Source organism: Stegostoma tigrinum, unplaced genomic scaffold, assembly GCF_030684315.1.
Source record: "Stegostoma tigrinum isolate sSteTig4 unplaced genomic scaffold, sSteTig4.hap1 scaffold_92, whole genome shotgun sequence".
In the NCBI taxonomy this organism is placed as follows: domain Eukaryota; kingdom Metazoa; phylum Chordata; class Chondrichthyes; order Orectolobiformes; family Stegostomatidae; genus Stegostoma; species Stegostoma tigrinum.
Genome location: NW_026728817.1, coordinates 1,146,571 through 1,166,313, shown reverse-complemented (window position 1 = coordinate 1,166,313; position 19,743 = coordinate 1,146,571). Strand labels below are relative to the sequence as shown.

At 46.5% G+C, this 19,743-nt stretch overlaps 1 non-coding gene across 1 annotated transcript; it reads left to right on the top strand.

The window, feature by feature from the left end:
• The first annotated feature begins 17,049 nt into the window (after positions 1 to 17,049).
• Positions 17,050 to 17,141, top strand: trnar-ucu (transfer RNA arginine (anticodon UCU)). Its single transcript is given in 2 exon segments — positions 17,050 to 17,086; positions 17,106 to 17,141. It is a non-coding gene; the product is annotated as a tRNA-Arg (tRNA).
• The last annotated feature ends 2,602 nt before the right edge of the window (positions 17,142 to 19,743 follow it).

The following is a 19,743-nucleotide window of genomic DNA, read 5'->3' as shown; positions in this document are numbered from 1 at the left end:
TCTCGCTCCCTCCCAGCCCCTCTCTCCCACACTCCTTCTCCCTTGTTCCATTCCTGTGCCCCCTCCCATGCTCCCTCCATGACCCTCACTCACTCCTTGTCCCTCACTCCCTCGCTCCTACACTGTCCCTCAATTCTTGTCTCTGCCCTTCCATCGCTGTCTCTGTCCCTCCCTCTCTGCCAACATTCCTCTGCCTCACTCCCTCCTCATCCCTCACTCCCTCCCTCCCTCCCCAACCCTCGTTCCCTCCACATCCCTTGCTCCCTCTCCCTCGCTCTGTCCCTGTCGCTCCATCACTCGGTCCCTCCCTCACTCCCTCCCTTGCTCCTCCCTGCCCCACACTGTCACACCATCCCTCACTCCCTCGCCCCCAACCTGCACCTCAATCCCTGCCAGCCACTCGCTCCTTCCCTGTCCCTCATTCCCTCCCTGTCCCTCATTCCCTCCTGTCCCTCACTCCCTCCCGGTCCCGTGCTCCCCCTCCATCCCTCGGTCCCCACCCCATCCCTTGTTCACTCCTCATCCCTCGCTCTCTCACCGTCCCTCACTCCCTCCCAGTCCCTTGCTCCCTCCCAGTCCCTTGCTCCCTTGCTCCCTCCCCGTCACTTCCTCCCTCACTCCCTCCTTGTCCCTTGTGTGCTCCCGCCCTGTCCTTCGCTGCCTTCCCATCCCTCGCTACCTCCCCGTCCCTCGCTCCCTCGCCGTCACTCGGTGCATCCCTGTGACTTGCTCCCTACATCCCACGCCATTCCTTCCTCCTCACTCTCTTTCTGCTCCTCCCTCCCTCACTCTCTCCCCATCGTTCCACTCCTTGCTCCCGCTTTGACCATCGCTCCCTCCCCAACCCCTTTTCAGTTGCTCCCTCCCCATCCCTTATTCAGTCCCCATCACTCACTCCCTCACCGTCCCTCAGTTCTGCCCTGTCCCTCGCTCCCTCCCAGACCCTCGCTCCCTTGTTCCCTCTCCCTCGCTCCCTCACTGTCACTCACTCCCTCCTCATCCCTTGTTTGCTCCCTCCCTGTCCCTCACTCCCACCCCGCCTCTCCCTCCACGTCACTCATCCCCTTGCTCCCTTCCTGTCCTTCACTCTATCCCTGTCACTTGTTCCATCCCACCACATCCCTCCCTCCCTCCCTCCCTTCCCGTCATGCGCTCCCTTGCTCGCTCCCTCTCCATTCCTCTCTCCCATGGTCCCTCACTCTCCATCTGCCCCCAGGTCCTTCGCTTTCCCTCAATCCCACCCCATCCCTCACTACACCCAGTCCCTCTCTCCATCAATCTCTCTCCCTCGTTCCTACTATGTCGCTTCCTCCCTCGGTCTCTCCCCATTACTCTCTCACTTGCTCCCACCTCGTCCCTCACTTCCCACCCAATTCTCACTCCCTGTTCCTGCCTTTCCTTCCCAGTTCCTCCCCCCTCCCTCCCTGTTGCCATGCCTGAACCTTACTCCCTCTTCGTCACTCATTCCTTCCTCTTCCCTTCTTCATTCCCACCCTCCCCATCCCTCGCTCCCTTGCTCCCTCCCGCTCTACCCGTCCCTCGCTCCCTCCCCATCCCTCGGTATCTCCCCGTCAATTGCTTCACCCCACTTCGTCCCTCAATCCCTCCCTCCCTCCCTCCCTCTCCATCCCTCGCTGCCACGCTCCATCCCCCTCTACCCGTCCTTTGGTCCATCAGCATGCCTTGGTTCCTCCCATCCCTCACTCCCTTCCAGTCCCTCGCTCCCTCACTCCATCCCTGTCGCTCCCTCCCTCACTCCTCCCCATCGCTCCCCTATTGTTACCGCCCCATTGCTCACTCCCTCACTCTCTCCCAGTCCAACTCTCACCCGCCTGCGCTCTATCCCTGACCCTCCATCCGTCCCTGTCCCTGTCCCTCGATCCCTCCTCTTTCCTCCCTCCACTGTTCCTCACTCCCACCCAGCCCCATGCTCCCTTCTTCATTCTCCCTCACTCTATCCCTGTCGCTCGCTCCGTCACTACTTCCCTGTCACTCCCTCCGTCATTGCCACCCCCTCGCTCACTCCTTCACTCCCAACTCGACCATCACTCCTTCCCAGTCCCTCACTCCCTCTCCCTCGCTCTGTCCCTGTCATCCCCTCCCTTTTCCCCCTCCCTAACCCTCACTCCATCGCTCCCACACTGTTCCTCGCTCCCTGTGCCTCCCTGTTCCTGTCTATCGATGCCCCTCTCTCCATCCCCGTCCCTCACTCAATCCCACTCCCTTGCACCCTCCCAGTTCCTTGCTCCCTCATAGTCCCTCGCTCACTCCATTCATGCCCGACCCTTCTTCTCACTGTTCATGTCGCTCCCTCCCTCGATCCCTCCTGTCGTTCACTGCCTTGCTCCCTCCCCAACCCTCACTCCATCATTCACACCTTGTCCCTCACTCCCTCTTCCTCCGTGTTCATATGTATCCCCGTCCCTCTGGCCCCACGCTCCCTGTCCCTCATTCCTTCACTCTTGCCCCATCCCATGTTTCCCTCGCAACGTCCCCACCCCAGCTTCCTCCTCGTGCCTCCGTCCCCCGCTCTCTAAATGTCCATCCCCCCATGTCCCGCTCTATCACTTTCTGCCTTGATTACTCTCCGTCCCTCACTCCCTTGACATCCCACATTCCCTCAACATCCGTCAGTCCCTCCCTGTCCCTTGGTCCCTCCACATTTCTCCCTGCCCATTCCTTGATCCCTCCCACTCCATCCCTCACTCCCACCCCGTCACTCATTCCCTCGCTCTCACTCTCCCTCACTCTCCCTCCCTCCTCACTCTCCCATCACTCACCCCTCGTGCCCTCCCTCATTTCTTCCTTGCTCCCTCCTTCGCTCTCTCCCTGTTACTCCATACCTCATTTCCTCCCCATCCCTCACTCCCTCACTCCTACCTCGTCCGTTGCTCCCTGTCCCAGCTCTGTCTCCCTTTACCTCAATCCATCCACATCCCTCCCACCCTGTCTCTTGCTCCCTCACTTCCTCACACCCATCCCATCCCTCGCACCTTTGCTGTCCCTTGGTTCCTCCCAGTCCCTTGTTCACTCATTCACTCTCCCTTGCTCCTTCGCTATCACTCCCTCCATTACTCTCTCATGGTCGCTCTCTGCCTTTCATTCACTCCTGTGCTTCTTCCGCATCTCTCACTCCCTCCATGTCCCTTGCTTGCTCCGCCCCCAACACTCGCTTCATCAACTCCAGCCTGTCAAGTACTTCCTGTCTCTGTCCCCCCCTGTTCCTACCATTCCCTGCCCATCTCTCCAATCTGCTCCGTTGCTCCCTCCCCATCCCTCTCTCTCTTGTTCCCACCCTGTCCTTCGCTCCTTCACCATCCCTTGCTCAGTCCCCTGCACACCCCCTTGCTCCCTCCTCCATCGATCCTTGTTCGCCCCACACTCCCTCCCTCACTCCTTTGGTGCTCTATCCCTTGCTCCCACTCTGTCCCTCACTCCCTCCCTATCCCTCGCACCCCAGCCCTCGCTCGCCATCCCTCATTCCTCGGTCTCACCCAATCCTTCACTCCTTCACTTCCTCACTCCCTCCCCAATCCTCGCTCCCTCCCCATCCCTCACTCCCTCCCTCCTCATCACTCGCTCCCTCCTCAATCCATGACCCCTCTCTGTTGCTCTCTCCCACCCCATCCCTCACTCCCTTCCAGTCCTTTGCCACCTTGCTCCTTCTCCCTTGCTTCATCTCTGTCTCTCTTTCACTCACCACCTGCCCTTTGCCCCCTCCCTGGCTCCCTGCCCATCCCTCACTCCCTCCATGTCTCTCGCTCCCTCCCCGTCAATCGATCCCACCCTGTCTCTCACTGTCATCACTTTTCCATCGCTCCCTGCCTCCCTCGCTCCCTACCTGTCCTTCCCTTGTCCCTTCTCCATCCCTTGCTCCCTCCCCATTCCTCCCTCCGTGTCTCTCCCTCCCGGTCACTGTCTCTCATTCCCTCCCTGTCCGCCCCGTTCCCTTTTCCACGTCTATTAGCCTCATCCTGCCTCATTGTCCCGTCCATCCTTCCTAGTGGGACCTATCCCCTCCCTGTTCCCGACCTACACTCACCTTTATTAGTTTCGTTACTGTCTTGTTGACCTGTCCATCTTCTCTCCATCAATCAGCCCCATTATCCACCTTCTATCGCTGCCTCCCCCTCTCTTTATTTGCTTCAGAGCTCGTTTCTCCTCCCCTCTTTCTGAAGAAGGGTCCAGACCCGAAATATCAGCTTTACTGCTCGTATGAAGCTGCCCGGCCTGCTGTGTTCATCCAGCTCTACATCTTGTTATCCAAAACCTCGTTATCCCGACCTTGTTATCCCGACCTTGTCAGCCCGCATCTTGTTATCCCACACCTTGTTATCCCACATCTTGTTATCCCACACCATGTTATCTCAGATCCCAGCATCAGAACTTCCTACTAACCCCAAAGGGTATCATGTGTCTTTTGTGACCTCTATCTGGACAGGGAACTTGCAGTGTCCACCGCTGGGCTGGGTACTTCCCATCACAAGTTGGTACCTCTGGGTATGCAATGCCTGATAGACATTGGAAAGAACAACCTGATTTACTAGGAATGTTGCTTTTGCTTTTGGTGCTGATTTTCACATCTTTTAGTGTGGGTCATAAGTTTTGGGGTGGGTGCAATAAAGGAAGACTGTCCCTCAGGAATTTAATGTGTTTGTTCTGAGATTTTACCCTGTAGAGACAGTGATGATGTTTGTAAATATTTCACAGAGTAATAGAAAGAAAGACATTGAAGATGGGAGAATCATATCAAACATAGTGTCAAGATCCAATAGAGTTATTCAATTCATCAGGACCAGAAGTGAATATGTTTATGTGGTCTGTCTGTGGGAAAAGATTTCAAACATCAGTGTGAGTGGGAAAGCGCCAACACCCGCACACTGACACACCTGATTCTGAATGTTCAAGTGAGCTAACTGCAGAAATTATTCAACATCATCCAGTTAACATTCTCGGAAATAAAAATCCACAGAGCAGAGAAACTGTGCACACATTGTGTTTATGGACAAGGATTCAACAGATCATCCAATCTGGAGAGATGCCAGGAGATCAGCATCATGGAATAACCGTGGAAATGTGTGGATTGTGCGAAGGGATACAGATACCCAGGGCAGCTGGAAGCTCACTGTCATAGTCACTCCAGGGAGAGACCATTCACCTGCTAAATGTGTGGGAAGGGATTTGCTCAGCCACCCAGCCTCGTGTCACACCAGTGGGTTCACACTGACAAGAGGCCTTTTAAATGCTCTGACTGTGGGAAAAGCTTTAGGTGCTCTAACAGTCCGATTCAATATAGACTTGTTCACACAGGGGAGAACGTGTTCAGCTGTTCCACATGTGGGAAATGAGTCACTTGGAGATCAAACCTAATGTCACACAAAAGTCTTCACGGGGAAGGAAGCTTCACCTGTTCTGTGTCTGGGAAGTGATAGAATTCATGGTCCAGCCTAATGTCACACGCTCGAGTTCACACTGGAGAGAGACTGATACCTGCTGTGTGTGTAGGAGGGGATTCGCGTCTTCATCCATTCTAATGTCACACAATCAGGTCACACTGGAGAGAGATCTTTTACCTGTCCTGTGTGTGGGAGGGGATTCACATCATCATCCAGCCTAAGGTCACATATGCCGTCTCACACTGGAGAGAGACCATTCATCTGCTCTCAGCGTGGGAAGAGCTTCAGTCAGTTTAGTCAGTTACCCAGCCTCACTAAACATCGATGTGTACACAGCGGGGAGAAGCGATTCACCTGCTCCATGTGTGGGAATGGAGTCACCTGTTCTTCCCACCTCACTTATGACAGGCCTGTCAAACTGGAGTGAGACCATCGTCTGCTCAGTGTGTGGGAAGGGATTTATTAAATCAGCACAGGTTCTGATACACCAGCATGGTCACATTAGAGAGAGACCGTACACCTGCACTCATTGTGGGAAAGGATTCACTCTGACATCTGATAGTCAGTGAACACCAGTCATCCACACTGGGGAGAAACATTTTACTTGCTACGTGTTTGGGAAGGGATTAACTCAGCCCTCCGATTATTGTGGATATGGGCTTATTCTCACTGATGAGAGACCATTTAAATGCTCTGACTGGGAGAAGATCTTTAGAAACATCAATGCTTTGATGAAACACCAGCAAACCCATTCTATCAGAGCCCCCCCCCCCCCGCCCGCCCACAACCCCGTCTCAACACGAATGTGGAACAATCAACTTCTGAACCTGCTCAGAGCTGTCAAGCAACGCTGTCAATTCCCTCTCCTTGAATGAATATTATGCTTCACCCAGACTGAAACTTCTTCCACTCTCCGATATCGTTGAGAAAACAATTTATCCTGATTTCATGCTTTTCAATTCTGGTATGAAATTAGTGACTTGCAGCAGCTGAAAGGAGAGGAAGTGAACCCAGGGAGGGAGCAGAACCTGTTCAGTCAAGAAGTGATGAACAATTAGATTTGATTGTTTTGAATTTTTAACCTAAATTCTAACCTAATAATAATAAACATGATCTCATTTTACGGGATCTAAGAAAGGGAAGATTTTCAGACTGAAATCTTGAAACAACCATCATGTAAAAATCCAATGGAGCCACTGAAATAGGTCACAAGTGAATTGTATTGGGGTGAAACCATAGATCAAGAAATGTCTATTTGTTTCGAAAGATTTGAAACAACAGTTTGTCTGGAAAGGTACTGATACATTTGTACCCAAATGAGAGTCTTCCAGTGAACTGATATACCTTCACTTAGTCTCACAGCTGAAAGAAACATCACAACATTCACAGCGGGAACTTAGAGAGACACAAGACCTCCTATAATATGGATAAATTATGGAAATGCTTGGACTGTGAGAAAGGATTCCATTCCTTGTTGATGCTGCAGTTTCATCAATGCAGTCACACGAGACTGAGACCTTTCACCTGCTCTGAGTGTGAGAAGGGATTCCTTGATTCATGTGCTCTGTGGAAACACCAATGTGCTGCCATTGGAGAGAGGCCGTTCACCTGCTCTGTTTGTTTTTTATAGATTCATACATAGTCTGAGAGCGTTGCTGGCTAGGCAGCATTGATTGCCCATCTCTAATTGCCCAGAAGGTAGTTCAAATTCAACCACATTGCCGTAGGTCTGGAGACACATGTGGTGCAAACCAGGTAAGGATCACGGTTTCCATCCCAAAAAGACATGAGTGAACCAGGTGAGTTTTTCCAACAGCCGACAATGGATTCACAGTCATCATTAGATTCTTAATTCCAGATATTTGTTGAATTCAAATTCCACCGTCTGTATCCATACAGGGAAGAGACCATTCAAATACTCCAAGTGTAGGAAGCGGTTCAGAGATTCATCTGGTCTGCAGGTACACGAGCGAGGTCATGCTAGGGAGAAGTTATTCATATGTTCTGAGTGAGGGAAATGATTCATTCAGTCATCCAGTCTGTCGAAGTAAAAGAAAGTTCACAAATGATCTGAAGAGTCGGATTTTGCTGTTAATCTGCATTATATGTGCTGCTGGACAGCACATTTCAAACAGACAGTATCTACTGTCTAGAAAAACAAGTGAAGCAGCTACGAGGGACAGTTAGCATCTGCATGCTCTTCTCCATACTGCACACCATTCTCATTAACAGGATGTTAGAAAGGGAAGATTTGCAGACAGAAATCTGAAAATGACCATCACATGAAAACCTAATGGAGTCACTAAAATAACTGGGACATGAATATCATAGTCTTCCATACTGGCTGTTTCTTTACTCTCAGTGATTTTAAATCCTGGAACTTCTCCCAAACAAATTTGTGGGTGACCCTACACCTCAAAGACTGCAGCCCCAGAAACCACCATCTTCTCAAGGAGGACAACTGGGATGGGCAATGAGTGCTGACCTAGACAGTGATGCTATATCCCATGAATTGATTTGAAAATGAGGGAAAATCACATCCAAGACTGAGCCATGTTCATTCTGACAGTGAGTTAAGTGGGAGGGACAGAGGGTTTCCTTCTTCTGGACTGGCCGGTCTCAACACTTTGCTTCCAGTGATGCTGATGTTGTTTAACCTGAGACCGCACATTCCAAAGGAAATGATCCCCAAAAGCCGATAAAGTAAATTTATTTTATCTTGGATAGGAAACAATGTTTCCCTCACCACTCCAATTAGATCAGAAGTAAATAAGTTTGTCTTTGTTCCACTGAGTCTCCCGTCCAATCAACTCAATTAGTCTCCATCAATATTTATGCTCCATATCCTCCCCTTTCATCTCTGCCATCGGCAGATCCTTCTATTCCTTTCTCCCTCAGGTATGTATCGAACTTCTTAAAAATATTCCTCTGTTCACCTCCATCTCACGCTCTTGAAGTGAGTTGCACATTCTGACCTCTCATAGGGAAAGAGATTTCTCATGAAATCACTATTGGATTTTTAAAGCCCTTCATCATTTTAAAGGCGTCAGTCAGATCATCCTTTAATCTTCTCTTTTCTGGAGAAGTGCTCCGCAGTCGTGCCTGAGGATTACATGCTTTCAGTTCTGATCATGTCTTTTTGAACCTGTGTGACATAATTCCGGAGCGTCTATTTCCTTTGACCAAATGACAATGACAAATGTTGACAGTGCTCCCAGTGGAGTCAAACTTTCAAATCAAATAATTGAAATATAATTTTCATCCTTTCAATTCTATCTCTTAGAAAGGAGTCCAAATATTTACTGTGCCTTTGCAGAAAGATGTTAAGTTCCTAGAGACGTTTGAGACTGGAATTGCAAGAATGTCATCAGGAATTCAGGACTTCAGTTGCTTAGAGATACTGGAACAACTGATCCTGTTCTCTTTGGATCTTATACCACCTATCTTCTCCTCTATCCATCTTCGGTGCGCCTCCCCCTCTCTCCCTATTTATTCCAGTTCCCTCTCCCCATCCCCCTCTCTGATGAAGGGTCTAGGCCCGAAACGTCAGCTTTTGTGCTCCTGAGATGCTGCTTGGCCTGCTGTGTTCATCCAGCTCCACACTTTGTTACCTCGGATTCTCCAGCATCTGCAGTTCCCATTATCTCTTTTAAAATAAATTTGTTGGTCTATAAACTGGTGTGGTGTGATTTCTGACTTTGTCCGCTCCAGTCCAACACCGGCACTTCGACATTCGGGGATTGTTCAGATTGTTGAGGCCCACATCCATGGCTCAACGGATCAGCATCAGGATGTAAATTAGAAAAGATGCTGGCTCGAGACCATGTGCTTCAGTTGCTTTGGTCAAGCAATTAAGGCTCCAATTCCTTCAATTTAACCCACGCAAAACACACCCATCAAAGATTCTGTCTTCCTCTCCTCTACACAGAGTGAGACAGAGACAAGTGGCAGGAGTTGGCCCCTCTCTCCAATTTCCTGCTGCCAGCAGAAAGTGGCCACTGCAGCTTCAATCAGCGGCTTCCTGCCCATCCCTGGGACACAGTTTACAGAAACTCATTCCGCATGAACGGTTCTTCTCGTGTGAAAGGGGCGAAAAAGCTTTTGCTCAATTTGACAAGGGCTGCAGCAGATTCCCCCTGTCTTTAGAACATTTTTAAGCTAGCCTTTAAATTAGAAGCAGCAATATTTTGTGATGAGAACAGCAATATATAATGAACTCTGCTCCCGTTTATGGAATAATGTTAAAAGCAAACCTTGTTTGAATAATGAGGTACCACTGCTGTAAGGCAAATGCAATAACGGCTACACTGCAGAATATTATTCTTTACACTGTCTTGCTCTATTATACACAATCTGTTCAGTCATCTATTACACTGCCGTTTCTAATGCATGAGACCCTCTCTCAGAGGACACCTATTCCTGCAGTGTTGGGTCTATCGTTTGGAGATTCGCTGACTAACCGTGAGTTCATTTCTTTCTGGGTCCTGTGCGAAATTTCACTGCCTGCTGCATCCAACATCCAAAGGAACTCTTTAAATGTTGTTTGAAGTTGTTTCTGATGCAATAGTATTGACGCCAACATGTCATTTCCTCCAACTGCCAGGATTGCATTTGAAACATTACATTCCTGTTTGTCCTTCCGGGTATTTCAGAAAGGTATTTCGGAAGCAGCTGATGTGAGGATAGTTCCATTTTGACAGGAAGAATGAGTTGGAGCGGTATAAGTTGCAGAATAATGAGGAAACAATGGGGCAGTAATACGGACAGGGGAGCGGCTGAATGATTCCTTTCTTTGCTGCAAACAGAGTCTGATTTTGAAGTCCGAAATTGAACAACATAAGTCAGGCGGGTGAAATCCGTGCTTTCTGGGGGTTGGTCTCTCCTGACGCCTCTGTCACTTTTGGCGGAATGTGCTTAATTGCTTCCACTTGAAGGTGAAAATAAGGTTCCGTTCCCCGAGGAACTGAATCTCAAACTTCAGTCCCATTTATTGTAACTTTTGAGATTAAAACATCACAGGGAAAATATTGTTGTGATCAACCCTTGAACCATCAGAGCATACAAGGCTACAGGCCAAGTGCTGGAAACTGGGATTGATCGGCCGATAAAACCTCACTGATTTGATCATTCCGGTAGACAGAAAAAATTCAAAAGCTATGTTATTAAGAAAAAATGCACATGCTTCTGCCGTCATTCCTGGTGGTCTGGTGGTTAGCGTTTGGCAGTTTCACCTCGGCAGCCTGTGTATGATACCTAGTATGAAACCAGGATTGTTTTTTTACCGACAGGGACAATAGCAGAGGTAAAGAAATTCTGATGGGAATCCTTCTGAATATCTCAGAATAGTTAATGTCCCCAAGAACATGAACTTCAGTGTCCCAGCCTCTTAATGATGGGAATGGTGCCTGAACTGTCTCTGTTCAGTCAGACAGTTCACTCGTCATTCTCCTTTGATTTCACTTCCCAAAGAGATTCTAAAGATTCTTGAAGCTGAGACTGGGTGAGTTGTTTTGTTTCCTTACCATTCCCAGTAGCTGCAATGACTGGGTCAGTGGGTTTGGGAAACTAAAAGCTACTCATGAGAAACTTGTGGGACAATTTCAACTTTCCTTTCTCTGATGAGGCTGGGACGTGGGACATTCACCAATCGGAGACAGAAAGTGCTCTGATTCTTGCAGAAATTCAAACGTCATCACATTTTCAGAGCAGTGAGAAAGCGTAGTCAGGAGGTGAAATAAATTGCAACCATTGGGGTCAAGCAAGGTAGAAGTCAAACCTACAATCTTCTGCGTAATAATCAGGCACGTTATCCCCCGCACCACTGGCACCCAGCACACACTGCCCTTACACACTACTGTTCTAGTGTTAACACGGACACATGTAGCAACAGGTGGCATGGTGGCTCATTGGTTAGCACTACAGCCTCACAGTTCCAGGGACCTGGGTTTGATTTCAGCCTCAGGTAACTGTCTGTGTGGAGTATGCACCTTCTCCCTGTGTCTTTGTGGGATTCCTTCCACAGTCCAAAGATGTGTAGGTTAGGTGCATTGGCCATGATAAATTGCCCGTAGTGTTATGGGATGTGTGAGTAGAAGGAAGATTGGTCTGGTATGATGCTGCCAGGGGCAGTGTGGGCTTGTTGTGCCGAAGGGCTGTTTCCACACTGTAGAGAATCTAATCTATCATTCATAACGTGGACAGCCAGTAAAGATGATCACTATCACTGCTTCAGATTAATAGCACTGACTTTGTGATGCAGCAAGTTTCACGGACAAAGAAAACACGTTTGTCCTCAGGGTGTGAGAGCTCAGCTATTCAATGACATTATAAGTGTTCAAATAAATCTCAATTCCACTTTACTACTTTTCCTCCACAACTTGTGAAAACTCGAGCCTGTCACAACATTGTATATTCCCATTATTTTTCGTCTAGATTACTTTAAATGCCTGTGTCTATTTGCAGGAAGTTGAATCACATGAAACGAGCGAAAACGCTCCACCTGCAATTAACCTAGTTTGTCCCTGCATTTCTCCCTGCACAGGTTTCTCACTTTACAAGTTAAATGTTTGTAGCATTTTTCTTTATAATTGAGACATTTTCACGGACAGATCCTCCACCAGTTCTCAAACATCTGTGCTGCCGAAAACTATGTTGCTTCCAATTAAAATTGCTGAGTACCCTTTCAGACAGCCTGATGCCCTAACAATCCCTGCTCCATGTCAATAAATGCTGCTCCGGGTGAGGTTGGAGCTCGCAGCCTCGGCATTTCACGCGCCTCTATACCATCATAGAAGGACCGCGTGCTCACCGATTGTGTCATTAGAGCCACAGAGTAGCTCTGCGTGCTCATTGCCACCTCCATTTCTGGTTGTATATTCGCGGCTGTGCCATTGAGTCTCTCTGGTTCTGGGCCTGGGAGCTGGGATTAAATGGCCTTCTGCAGCAGTGGTTACTTCCTTGTATGAGCAAACTGGTGCTGAAACCGATGTTAATCTACATTGCTTTTTGAAGTGTGCATTTTCAATATTTTCCTGCACAATACACTGAAAGTGTGATGTTGTGAAATCTCAGCCTTGAACAGACTCATTTACTGACTCTCCCACAGCCTCTGGGTCACCGAATTGCAAATTTTCGCTCCACTCTGAGCTTCTCACATCTCCATTCCTCATTTGGCAAGTAATCCCACCATGGAAAATTCATTATCTACATTCTAAAATATGAACGTAATGTGGAAAATGTGGGTCCAGTGATGGAATTGGCCAAAATGTGATAGTTATATGAAAGTGTAGAGGCCTGTGAAATACCCGTTATGAGTTCGAGCTTCACGTGAATTAGCTCTTAATGACATGGGGGCAGTGTGCTAAGAATACGGCTGATGTTGAGCAAATTCAACTTTATTAGAAAATGTCAATTTCTGTGGATTGGGGAATGGTTTTTTTGGTGGGAAACATCTCAGTTATCAACAAATATGCAGCATGTATTAAACACGTACAGAAACATCAACACAGAGTTTCAGCTCGATCACCTTTCTCACGTGGCTTAAACCTGCATAGCGTTACCCCCGGGAAAAGAAAAGGGTTGGTTTTTTTTAGCCTGTTTCATATTATTCACTTTGCTGCCAATTGGCAGAACCCATGACAATAATGAAAAATAATTAGATTTATCTCATTACACCGTTTCTCATTGCATTCAACTTTTGTCGGAATTCATTGAATTGATGTGCTGCTGAGAAGAACAGAGGCTGGAAAATACGAAAACCACTGAGACTATTTGATGGAGTTCTTCAGCAGGATCAATAAGCATGAAACAGATGCAAAAATCATTTCAAATGTGGTCAAATCTTCAAAGCACAGGATACAATCAGAAATTGCATCTCCGAGAGACGAAACACTTCCTGATTATTAGCGTATAATTTTATTTTCCAATTGATAAAAACAAAGTTCTGTTCCCTTTATAATGCTTCACGGAGAATCGTTTAGCACGTATTTCAAAGCCGTAAGAATTTTTATTATCGATGCTACTCAACCACACACGCTCACGAAATGTATTTACATCTAAATTTCCTTTACGCTATTTTTAAATCCTGCTCAGTAATTTCACAATTTATAATGCTTCTGATCATCTAATGCCACATCTTCTAAAACCACGATTATTTTTATAAGTAGCTTTAATCAACCATTCACATCTGAAGTTATTCAAAGTCAAATTGATTCCCCACAACACCAACCCCCCGAACTCGCCATCCTCACCATCTCTCCCACCCAGGCCCAGCCACAGACTCTCTCCCCTTGTTAAATTATCTATTGTATGTTTGCTTATATGTCTTTCAAAATGTTCTGGAATCACTGACTACCTTTGTTTCTGGAATATTGTTGCGGATTTAAGTAATGCTCTGACGGGAAGAAACTCTGCTCCAATATTTCCTTTATTATTTCGCGACACTTGTGAATGTCTTCCCTCTCTGACATCGATTCGGTCGCAAGAGGGAATTTTCCACTTTTTTCGAAACTGAACCTCAAGTCTTCTGGCAAATCACCATTAGTTCACTTCCTAAGTTTCTCTGAGTCAGTTAGAGCATTTCTGACTGACCCCACGTCTGGTGAATATAATCCTGCAAACTTTCCACCACCCTGATAAAACCCATATGTGTCCTTTCTAATGACATTATACCCCAGTAAAGTCCATCTGCATCTTTTTTTTCCTAATCCGATAAGGTTTTTGCACAATGCTCCAAGCGAGGCTGAACTATAGATGTTACAGAAGTTCTATGATCTCGATCACCTCACTGTGGGGCTGCTTTTACTTCCAGTGCTAACTGGGTAAGGACAGTGAATACCTTCGCCAAAGGCAATCGTGGATCTGAGATCTAAAATTTACGAAACAAAACTACCCGACTTATTGTATATCATCTCTCCATATTCGTGTCCCCTTTTAACATCACTTTGTGCTTCCATGTCATGAATTCTACCTAATTATTCGTTTATTAATTAAGGCATTTCCCTCAACTCATTGTTCTAAACTCTGTGGAGCACTATATAGTCGTATGCTCATGGAACATAGACATCTCGTCCCTGGAGTGAATCGAATGGACATTCCTGATGTGGCCTCGAAGGCAAGTATTTCCTCCTCCAGTTCAGGGAGATCATTACTGCAACGACCTGCATTTGTGCGTTCATTACACCCATGGAAATTGCTGCAATACTTTCACATTGAGCTTTTACAATCTGATTCTAGCAAAGGTTGACATAAATGCTGCATTTCTCAGTGTCATTTTCCTGTGCATGGTAGCCTGTACTGTATCGTGTACAATGACGTGCTAAGTTGTCTGAATGCACCATTCCAAATATTTCAAACAATGGTGGTTCGTGTGTACCAAACTGATAGAATGCAGTAGTTTAGCAGCACCTGGCCATTGTAAAGATGTGGTGGCTTGTGGAAAGGGACTGATCTCATGAACTGGAAATCATGAGTTTAATTCCTGCCTCTAACTAGCATTGGTTGTTAATTGCCGAACCAAAGTGTGTGCCGTTGCCAACTGTTCGATTTTAAGACCATATCATTCCATTACTGCTCCATTTAAAGCAGTCCTCTCCCTTTAAGTCACGGCACAGCAACAATCTTTGGTGATTCTAATGATGGTAGAAATTGGCTAAGCCAGGTTGACGAATGTAGTTTGAATAGTGAGTTGATGAGGTGTTATTGGGGCAATGTATCAGAACAATACTTTCCAGCAACAATAAGACAGTAGGGTATCTGGTAATATGCAACGGCACAGTGTTGATTGATGACCACATTGTGAAACCACCCCTCAGTAGAAGTAACAACAGCGTGACTGAGTTTTATATTTAGTTTGAGGAAGGGAAGGTTGGTTCCAAGATGCACACTGTAAACCAAAGTGAGGAAAACGGGAACAGTACGAAGTTAGGACCGACTAAACTAAAGTGGAAAATTAGGTTTAAGAGTGGGTCAGTAGACTTGTAATGGCAAACTTTTAAGGAGGTATTTCAGAATACTCGAAAATGCTATATTACAGTCAGAAAGACTTGAAGGAAATGAAGCACCATCCATGTCTCAGGAAGGAATTTAAAGATAAGATGTACTTGAAATTTAAAAAAGTACTGAATTCCCCAAAGATATTCATATTCAGACATATGCACATAGGCCACATTGTTTAGGGAAGCATGTTTTATATGCCAGCTTTTCCTTGCCACTGTCCGTTCTGAAGAAGCGTTGCTGGACTCTGCCTTCGTGATGGCACTGACACCATATGACTCTTTGTGACATCCCTGTAGAAGATCTAACTCTAACATGTGTTATTATCAATCTACATTTTAAAACTGAAATCTAAATCTGTAAAAATTAGTTGTAGTGTTGCTTTAAATCTGACTAATTTAAGGATGCTATGGCCATCCAGACCTGAGTACTGACAATGCCTGAGCCACAGACCCAGTACAGCAAATAATGCTGATCTTGCGAACGGTGATTTCGGTAACCGCACGCCCTGTGCAATGTGACCTTTATGCCTCTGCCTAAGACTTTTCACAACCGCTCATCTGCACATCCTTTTCTTACTATCATCTGCTTGTCCTGCTCATAAACTAAGCTTTTCACTGTACTCTGGCACAAGTGACAACCAATTATATCCAGCAATGATGCCAGTTGTGCTGAATTGTCCAGACATTTCTGCTTTAATTCAAAGAACATGTTCCATTTTGCTCGTGAGACTGCAGCGAGAGTGTAATTGTCCCAGAGGGCATCCAGAGCCAGTCCTTCAAAGGGGAGGTGATGGTCCAGCGGTATTATGGTTCGACTATTAATCCAGAGGCCTAGATAATATGCTCAGCACCCGGGCTCGAATACTGCTGTAACGGATGGTGGAACTTCAAGCTACTTTATTAAAAACAGCTGATGACGACCATGAATCGATTATCAGGAGAAACCTGATCTAATTCACTCATGCCTTTTAGGTAAGGACACTGCCATTCTTACCTAGTCTGGCCTATGGGTGGATGCAGGCCACCGGGGAAAAGGGATGGGCCTGGCCAGCAATAACTTCATCCTGTTAATGTTTTTTTTAAAGAACAGGATATTGTCTGGACTCGAGCACTTCCTCAGTGAAGATAGATGAGTGAGGCTAGAGCTGTTGTGTTTTTCCTAGAGCAGAGAAGGCTTAGTGGAGAAACTGATTGACGTGTTCAAAAATATGAAGCTTATAAACGGAAAATTGGAATAAACTTTATCTTGTTGAAAAGCATGAGTAACCATTGACATAGATTAAAAACAAGGCACAGAAGGGTTAGAGGAGATTTTAGGCACATGTGTTCTCCCCCAGAGAGTTCTGGGTATCTGGAATTCACTGCCGAACGTGTGGTTAAGCGAAGAATGATCAGAACATTTTAAGAGTGTTTAGATAATCAGTTGAAGTGCCAGATCACACATGGATAGGAGTCAGGTTTTGGAAAATGGGATGCAAAAACAGAAGTTGCTGGAAAAACTCAACAGATGTGGCAGCATCAGTGAAGAAAATGCAAAGTTAACGTTTTGGGTCTGTTGACCCTGCTTCGAAGACCCGAATAAAAACGGATGCCTGAAGAAAGACACAAAAATAATGCACAAGAGTCAAACTTCTGTACTGCAAAAACGGAACGCCTGAGGCTCTGTGGTGCAATGGAGAGCACGTTGGACTTCTATATCAACATTAACAGTGCTATTCAAAAGTTGTGGGTTCGAGTCCCACCAGAGTCACGTTTTATTGAAAGTTGCCCATGCCCTATTGCTGACCAGAGGAAATTCGTCAGATTTTCAGGGCAAGCTTTCTGGGAATAATACCGTTTGAAAGACAATCAGACCAGAATCTGTTGCTCACCTGAAAAAAAAAAGCGAGTTCGTGGTGAAGTTCAACTGGTTTGTAACAGCAACGTTACCTTCCACAGTTGGCAAGTTATTTTCGAATTTTTTTGATGGTGGAAATCGATTAAGTTCTGATTCCCAATGGTCCACAAGGTTATGTGGACGGTTGGGGAAAAAATCATTGAAATGTTCTATCGAATGGTGAGGCGTGTTCACATTTTCAGCAGAAAAGAGTACTAAATAATAACGTGGTGAGGACAATGTGAATCAACAGCACTGAATATAAATTCATCAACTTCACCACGCCCCTCTCACAGCTGGAATATTCCAGCGTCAGATCAGGCTGTGGAAGATTAAAAAAAACAGTTTCAGTGCGTTTCTGTGTTGAATAAATTAGTGACATTGTGCAATTTGGGATTTTGGAATTGTCCACTCTGTGCAAAATGTGGATCAGTAATATCTGTCCGGAAGAGAGGTGGTCCCAAGACTGAACCTGAGGACAGTGCTGTGCACCCACCTCGAATCTGGGAAACAATTCCTCACGGACAATGTTATACCCCTGCTCCCCTGGAGCTTTTTATTCCATCGGCTGCAAACCCTCGCAGAAGTTAATTCAACAGATGTTGTCACTGAGTAATTTCTTTACATGTGTTCAGCTCATGTAAGCAGAGTGTCACAGTGGGAACCCGATGGGCCCATCACCTATGGCTCACGTCATGTTCTGGAAACAGTCATCTGCTGTTTCTCATTTCCTAAACACCAGGGAGAAGTAACTTTTACTTTGCACAATTTACTCAACCGTTTTCAGAGAAAGGTTAAACTGACTCACTGTTTCCTGCTATCTGCAACTCAATAAATCTCTCAAATTAATTTTATTATCATAGGGGCCAAGGTTGTAAATGATGAAAAAATACAACCATGGAGACAGTGCGCTCTCACACATCTCTTTTCTCTCCAGGTGCTGTCAGGGTGATGGCCTAAAGCGCCTTCTCCCGTTCTCAGTCACTCTGGGATGGTTTGCAGAGCAACCTCTATTCTCTGAGCTGTGAAGAAGATGGTGAGTTTTATACACATAGGTGCAGTGTGCATGAGGGACAGGGCTCGCTGTGGTAATACTCCACACTGAGTCGGACAGCAGTGACCTCCCTGTGGCATCTGAAAGGCCACAAGCACTTTTCCCCTAAATTGAGAGCAATTATCCTTCTTCAAGCAGCTCTGCATTTTCTGACAATCTTAGATGCAATTATTTGGACAAGGTTCCTAACAGAATGTAAGTTCCTTTGCATGTGCAATCTCCTTTTTGCACAGCCTCTCTGACTTTCCATATCACTCACTTCCACCACACTCTCCCCCGGCCCGCAAGACTGTGTTTGACAGGAAGCAGAAGAGAGCATTCATGCTGTTCTCCTGAAGCACTGCCTACCAGTGGAAGATGATTTTCTCCAGCCACCAATGGAGAGAGCTTGGTCTGGAGGGAAGGGAGCAAACAGAGTCACTTAGGAGCAGCGGGTCAGAATGGGAAGAATTTGTTAGTAACACTTAATGCGGCTTTCACTCTTCAAAGCAACGGTAATGAACACAGTTTACAAGAAAACTCACGTGATTTAGTGTTAATGGCTCTGCACTGTTGCTGGTTCTTTGCTGAGGGGGACGTTTCCTGTTTCAAGTGGGATGCATAAATGGGGAAGCATAGTATGGTGGCTCAGTGGTTAGCACAACAGCTTCGCAACACCAGGACCTGAGTTCAATTTTAGCCTAAGGCAACTGCCTGTGTGGAGTTTGTGTATTCTGCCTAAGTCTGCATCAGTTTCTTCCAGGTACTCCTGTTCCCTCCCACGGTTCAAAATTTGCCGGCTGGGTGGATGGGCCATGCTAAATTGCTTGTAGTGGTCAGGCATGTGTGGGTTATAGGGGATGGTTCTGGATGGGATGCCTCAAGGAGCAGTGTGGACTTGTTGCGACTAAGGGCCTGTTTCCAAGCTGTAGAGAATCTAATCTAAACAGGGGCACCTCTCAAGTTCAAATCACAGGCATTCAGTATCACACTCCATTCTTCACCCATGAGGGCAGGTTTCAATGAATTTGAGGGTGAGATGCCTCAGACTCTTTACAGCAAAGAAATTGCATGTGGAGAAGCAGGATGCAAGCTTTAAAGAAGGTCTGCCCATTGATCAATGGACGTCATCACAGGTGGTGAAAAGTCCAATGTAAACATAACTCTCTTTATCATTTCTGAAGGACCCAGACGCAAAACTTTAGCTTTCCTGCTCCTTTCATGCTGCTTGTCCTGCTGTGTTCATCCAGTTCTACAACCTGTTATCTCAGATTCTCCAGTATCGACAGTTCCTATTATTTCTCTCTCTTTATCGTCTATGTTCTAAAATTCTAGTTCCCTAGAAAGTGTTTCTTGCTGTCTGCTTCATCCAAGCTCTTGCGCCATCTCCATTTAAACTTCTTTGCTTTAAACAGAGCAATCCCGGCCTCTGGAATCTTGGCA